Here is a 7,246-nt window from a genome sequence, read left to right on the forward strand (position 1 = left end):
CCCTTTATATTAAGAAGGTTTTTGATGCAATAGGTATAGAAACAAATGAAGATTCAGTTGAATGGCTGTAGGTAAGAATTAAGGGGAGAGCCAACAAGGCTGACATCCTACTGGGAGTTTGTTATCATCCACCCAACCAGGAGGAAGAGCTGGACAACTTATTCTATCAGCAGCTGGAGAATGTTTCAGGATCACCAGCCCTTGTTCTTGTAGGTGACTTCAACCTGCCAGACATCTGCTGGGAACTTAATACAGCAGAAATGAGGCAGTCCAGGAAATTTTTAGAGTGCATGGATGATAACATTTTGTCACAGTTGGTAGGTGAGCCCACCAGGGGAGAGACTATGTTAGATTTATTGTTCACAAATAGAGATGGGCTGGTGGGAGATGTGGTGGTTGGAGGACGACTGGGGCAGAGTGATCATGAAATTATAGAGTTCTTGATATTTGGTGAAATCAGGAGGTACATCAATAGGACTCTTACATTGGACTTCCAGAGGGAAGACTTTGGCCTATTTAAGAGACTTATTCAGAGAGTTCCTTGGGAAGCAGCCCTTAAGAACAAAGGAGTTCAGGAAAGCTGGGTGTTCTTCAAAATAGAGATTTTGAGGACACAGGAACAGACTGTCCCTGTGTGCCGAAAGATGAGTCAATGAGGCAAACGCCCAGCCTGGATGGGCAAGGAGATTTTGGATGAACTCAGGAATAAAAAGAGGATGCATCATTTTTGGAAGGAGGGTCAGGTCCCTCAGGAAGTATTTCAGGGGATTGTTAGAGCATGTAGGAAAAAAAATAGGGAGGCCAAAGCTCAGTTTGAACTCAAAATGGTGACTTCTGTTAAGGATAATAAAAAATGTTTCCACAAATACATTCATGGTAAAAGGAAAGGTAAGGCCAACCTTTGCTCTCTATTGGATAAGGGAAGGAACTTAGTAACTGCAGATGCAGGGAAGTGCTTAATGCCTTCTTTGCCTTAGTCTTCAGTGGGAAGATGATTTGTCTTCAGGACAACTGCCCTCCTGGGCTGGTAGATGGTGTCAGGGAGCAGAATGGTGCCCCTGTTATCCAGGAGGAGGCAGTCAGAGAACTGCTGAGATGCTTGGACACTATAAATCTCTGGGCCAGATGGGATCCACCCCAGGGTGAGGAGGGAGCTGGCAGATGAGCTTGTGAAGCCACTCTCCATCATTTACCAACAGTCCTGGCTCACTGCTGAGGTTCCAGGTGACTGGAAGCTGCCAATGTGACACCCATTCACAAGAAGGGTGGGAAGGAGGATCCCAGTAATTATAGCCCAGTCAGCCTGACCTCAGTACCCAGTAAAGGTAATGGAGCAGTTTATATTGAGTGTCATCACACAGCACCTACAGGATGGCCAGGGTGTCAGAGCCAGCCAGCACGGGTTTAGGAGGGGTGGGTCGTGTTTGACCAACCTGGTCTCCTTTGATGACCAGGTGACCTGCCTGGTGGATGCAGGAAGGGCTCTGGATGTCTGTTTGGACTTCAGCAAGGCCTTTGGCACTGTCTCCCACAGCACACTCCTGGATAAGCTGGCAGCCCGGGGCTTGGACAGGAGCACTCTTTGCTGGGTTAGGAACTGGCTGCATGGCCAGGCCCAGGGAGTGCTGGGGAATGGTGCTGCATCCAGCTGGGGACAGTCACCAGGGGTGTTCCTCAGGGGTCTGTGCTGGGGCCAGCTCTGTTCAGTATTTGTATTGACGACATGGATGAGGGTATTGAGTCTTTCATTAGTAAATTTGTAGATGACACTAAGCTGGGAACATTTGTTGATCTGTTGGCAGGTGGGAGGGCTCTGCAGAGAGACCTGGAATGGTTGGATGGGTGGGCAGAGTGCAACAAGATGGAGTTTAAGGAGTCCAAGTGCCAAGTCCTGCACTTTGGCCACAATAACCCCTGCAGTGCTCTAGGCTGGGGATGGTGTGGCTGGACAGCACCCAGGCAGAAAGGGACCTGGGGGTTCTGCTCAGCAGCGGCTGAACATGAGCCTGCAGTGTGCCCAGGTGGCCAAGAGGGCCAATGGCCCCTGGCCTGGATCAGGAATGGTGTGGCCAGCAGGAGCAGGGAGCTCATTCTTCCCCTGGACTCAGCACTGGTGAGGCCACACCTTGAGTGCTGTGTCCAGTTCTGGCCCCTCAGTTTAGGAAGGACCTTGAGACGCTTGAACGTGTCCAGAGGAGGCAACGAGGCTGGTGAGGGGCTTGGAAAACAAGCCAGAGGAAGAACGACTGAGGGAGCTGGGGGTGTTTAGCCTGGAGAAAAGGAGACTCAGAGGTGACCTTATCACTCTCTACAACTTCCTGAAGGGGGGTTGCAGACAGCTGGGGGTTGGTCTCTTTGTCCAGGCAGCAACTGACAGAAGGACAGGACACAGTCTTCAGCTGTGACAAGGGAAATATAGGTTGGAGAGTAGGAAGAAGTTTTTCACAGAAAGAGTGATTAAATACTGGAATAGTCTGCCTGGGGAGGTGGTGGAGTCACCATCCCTGGATGTGTTTAAGAAGAGACTGGATGTGGCACTCGATGCCATGATCCAGTTGAGGTGTTGGGGCTGGGTTGGACTCGATGATCTTGAAGGTCTCTTCCAACCTACACATTCTGTGATTCTGTGATGGGACCCTGACTGGGGTTACTGGGAGCCACCAGAGCCACGCAGGAAACCAGCTGTGCACACACTGGGAGGAACTGGGGAAAACTGGGAATGACAGGATGCATACTGGTGAAAACTGGGAGGTTCTGGCAGGGACTGGGATAAAACTGGGGGCAACTGAACCATGCTGAGGGAACTGGGAGTGCTGGGCAATGACTAAAAGAAGACTACAAAACCTCCTTCCCCCAAAAAAATTCCAAAAAACAAAACAAAACAAAACAAAACAAAAATCCACCACAAACCAAAACCAAAACAAAACAGAAAAACCTCCAGAAAGCAACAACCACAAAAAACAACCCAAGAAACCAAACAACCACAGGGAACCAAAAATCCCAAAAAACCAAACAAAAACCACCAAAAAACCAAACCAAAACACTTTAGACTGACACAAGTACTGCTATACAGCATTTACTTCTACTATATGTTAACCTCATTCCTCAAAATCATTCCTTTCTTTTCCAAGAAATACCTGTGGGAACAGAAATCTCTCCTTCTCTGTAGGACATTCTGTATTAAGGATGAGTTAATGCGATTAAAGATTTATTGGCTTCTTTGTCTCTCAAACATACCAAAGGAGGGAGAAATATGAAAACAAAGCTCTTGTAATGTCATTTTTAATTCTGACACAATTAAGGATTATTTTGTTTTTTAATTTACCCCATCCACTCTGAAAAGCACCATTCTCAGGCTAAGCCTAAGGGATCCATCTTTTTTAATTTGCTGCTAATGCTATTTGTACAGCTCCCAGCCCTTGTTATGGCCATGGGGGGCCCAGGGCTGATCCTGGGAGCCGCCACTGCCAGCCCCGGGAGCCCCGAACCCCTTTCCCGGCCATCCCGCCCCTCCAGCCCCAGCGCCCCCCAACGGGGTCCCGGCAATCCCAGGGCTCCCCCCCCTCTCGGGCTCCCCGCTTTGGGCTCCTGGGGCTCTCCTGTCTCTGGGCTCCCGCTCAGGGGCTCCCCAAAGCCCAGCCCTCTACCGGGCTCCCCAAACCCGGGGTCCCCCCGGCCCCGCCGGGGCTCTGCCCACACCGGGACCCCCCAAAACCACCTCCCGGGGACCCCCCCATGTCCCCCCGAGGGCCATCTGCGCCTCGCCTTTGGAGCCCTGCCAGCTCCAAACATCCCCCCAAAAACCCCAAGCCCAGGGAGCCCAAGCCCGGGATATTTGGGGCGAGCTCCCCCTCCCCGGGCACCTGCGGGATGGGGCCGATGGTCCCGGGGCTGCTGCGGCTTCAGGGAGCGCTGGAGCCGCCCGCTCCCTCCTCTGCTCTTCTTCCTCCCGCTTCCCGCGGCCGCTCCGCCTCTTCCTCCCTCCCTCCTCCTCCTGCCCCGTTCCCGAACCCCTCGCAGCCCGCGGGACGAGCGGGGATGGAGCCGGGAAAGGTCGGAAGGCAGAGAGGGCCCAGGGGGATGCCAGGACTGGCAGTGACTGGGCTGTGCTGGGAGCACCTCATCACCCCGTCAGGTGACATTTTATAGGGGACCCCCATTCCAAGCCCCTCTGGGGGATGTTTTGCCCCCCCCCCACCCGGGGTGGATTTTTGGGATTCTCTCTGCCGTGGCCGCTTGAAGAGGCGCCTGTTTTGGGTTCCCAGGAAAACTCCCCTTCAAAGGGCAACACCACTCCCGGTGATTCCGGCAGCGGAGCCCCGGGGGGGCTGGGGGTCCCAGGGGGGATTTGGGGGTCCCAGGGGGGATTTGGGGGTCCCGGGAGGGTTTGGGGGTCCCAGGGCGGATTTGGGGGTCCCGGCAGGGTTTGGGGGTCCCTGGGCGGGGCCGGTGACAGAGCTGGGACCCCGAGCCGGGTCTGAACCTTCTCACTGTGCCCGGGCAGCGTCAGCGTGTTCAGGGAGATCCTGGGGCCCGGGGGGTCACCCCAAATCCCAGGGGAGCCCAAATGGCCAGGGAGCCCCTGCAGTGCCCCCAGCGCTGGATCTGCTGCAGGCAGGGGGGCACCAGCACTCGGCCCCCACCCCCCACCATCACAGGGGGGCAGAAACGGGGGAGGGGCACGGACAGGTCGGGGGGACCCCCAAAGTCCTGGGGGAGGGGACATGGGGGGACTCCCAGGAATCCCCGTGGGGGGATGAGGGGGGACCCAGGAGGAGTTTGGAGGGGCCGGGGGGGTCATGGGGGGACCCCCAGGAGTCTTGTGGGGGGTGGGGAGGGCAAAGAACAGGGCGACCCCCAGGATGGGTTTGGGGGGATCTGGACTGGAGCTTCCCTGGCAGTGGGATGGGGATGGGATCTGCCCCTGGAATTCCATGGGAGTGGGATGGCAGTGAGATCCAGCTACAGAATTCCCATGGGAATGGGACAGCAGTGGGGTCCATCCTTGGAGGCCCCACGGGAATTCCCATGTTCCCAAATTCTGCCCTCCCAAATCCCACATTTCCCAATCCCACATTCCCATGGGAATTCTGCCCTCCCCCCTTTATGCTCCAGTGCCTCCCGCCCATATCTGACACATTTCCGGAGCCATTCCAGGCAGGAGTGCCCCAGGGCATTTGTCAATTCCTCAGCCTGGATCTCCTCCTGTTCCCGGCGCCTCTTGGTGACCTGGGCAGCGCCGTGGCCACCAGGAATCCCCCGGATCCCCGGGGGCTCGGGGGGAATGCCAGGAGTGGGAGTGACTGGGCTGTGCTGGGATCCTACTGGGATCCTGCTGGGAGTGAGCAGGAGCAGCGGGATGGCTCCAGGGCTGGGGCTGGGGGCGCTCCTGGGGGGGCCAGGGGGAGTGGGACCCCCGGCCCCGGGACCCTGACCTGCCATTCCCGGCCCCGGGACCCCCCTGCTCCCCTTATCCTGCACAGGGACCCCCTGAATCCCCCATTTCTGAACACCAGCACCCCCTGCTCCCCTTTTCCCGGCCATCCCATGGCTCCCAGCCTCCAGACTTCCCCTGTGTTTGAATTTGGGATGGTGTGGAATGCCTTGGACCCCCATTCCTGCCTTTCCCAGCCCCCAGCCCCACCTTTCTTCAAAACCAGAGACTCCCAGAACTCCCCCTTCCCAAACACTCTGAGTGTCCCCACCCTGGTACCCCCTTTTTGGGAAACCCTGGACTTTCCTTTCTTGGGCTCAAGGACCCCCTGGAACTCCCTTCTCCATCTCCAAGTCCCTGCTCCCCATTTTCCTGACCCTGAGACCCCCCTGCAGCCCCATTCCTGAGAACCCAGGTGCCCTTTTACCCCTTTGCCCTGCCCTGAGACCCCCCTGCACCCCCTGATCCAGCACCAACACAACCTTTTCCCGGCCACCCTGCCTCTCCCAGCCCCCAGACCCCCCTTTTCCTTCTCCCTGGGACCCCTGGGCCCCTATTCCTGCATTTCCCAGCACCTCCTTTCCTCACAGTGAGGAGCCCTGGCACCCCCTTTGCTGGGCACAGGATTCCCTGGACACCCCATCCCACCTCTCCCAGTCCCTGCACCCCCTTTCCTTGACTCTGAGCCCCTGAACCTCCTTCAGCTGTCCCAGCTCTTCCAGTCCCCCCTTTCCTTGACCTCTTGACCCCCCTGGATCCCCAAACTCCCACTTTCAGCCCCCCAGCTCCCCCAAATCTCCGTGTCCCCCCAGTTCCCCACTCCCTGCAGTCCCTGGAAGTGGCGCTGTCGGAGCCCGGCCCGGGGGTCCCCCAGTCCTGGATTGTGGGGACGGGGACGGGACCCCCTGCGAGCGCTGGGACAGCGAGCGGGGCCGGATGGAGCCGCAGACACCGGGGATGGCAGCGGGAGCTGGGCTGGGATATTGGGATAGCCAGAGCTGGATATGGGATAGCCAGAGCTGGGATATTGGGATAGCCAGCGCTGGGATATTGGGATAGCCAGAGCTGGATACTGGGATAGCCAGAGCTGGGATATTGGGATAGCCAGAGCTGGGATATTGGGATAGCCAGAGCTGGATATGGGATAGCCAGAGCAGGGATATTGGGATAGCCAGAGCTGGGATACTGGGATAGCCAGAGCTGGGATACTGGGATAGCCAGAGCTGGATATTGGGATAGCCAGGGCTGGATATGGGATAGCCAGAGTTGGATACTGGGATAGCCAGAGCTGGGATATTGGGATATCCAGAGCTGGGATATTGGGATAGCCAGGGCTGGATATGGGATAGCCAGAGCGGGGTATTGGGATAGCCAGAGCTGGGATACTGGGATAGCCAGAGCTGGATACTGGGATAGCCAGAGCTGGATACTGGGATAGCCAGGCCCAGGACATTGGGATAACCAGGCCCGGCTCAAGGAGAGGAACCGGCTCCTGGCTGACAGTGACCTGGAGACGGGGCCGGGACAACCAGAGCGGGGGGAGTTGGGGGAGCCAGGGCTGGGCTGGGATCTGTGGGAATGGAGGACTCTGAGGGGCTGCAATGGGATCTGTGGGAATGGAGGACTCTGAGGGGCTGCAATGGGATCTGTGGGGATGGGGGGGATCTGTGGGGCTGGAATGGGAATCCAGGGAGCTCCAAGGGGCTCTGTGGGGCTGGGACATGACTCCATGGGTCCCTTCTCTCCTCGTTCCCAGGTCTCCACAGGTGCAGGTGGTTTCCAGCTGTGACCTCCTTTCCAATGAAGCATCCA

This window comes from Zosterops lateralis (genome assembly GCF_965231275.1).
Source record: "Zosterops lateralis genome assembly, chromosome: 23".
Lineage (NCBI taxonomy): Eukaryota > Metazoa > Chordata > Aves > Passeriformes > Zosteropidae > Zosterops > Zosterops lateralis.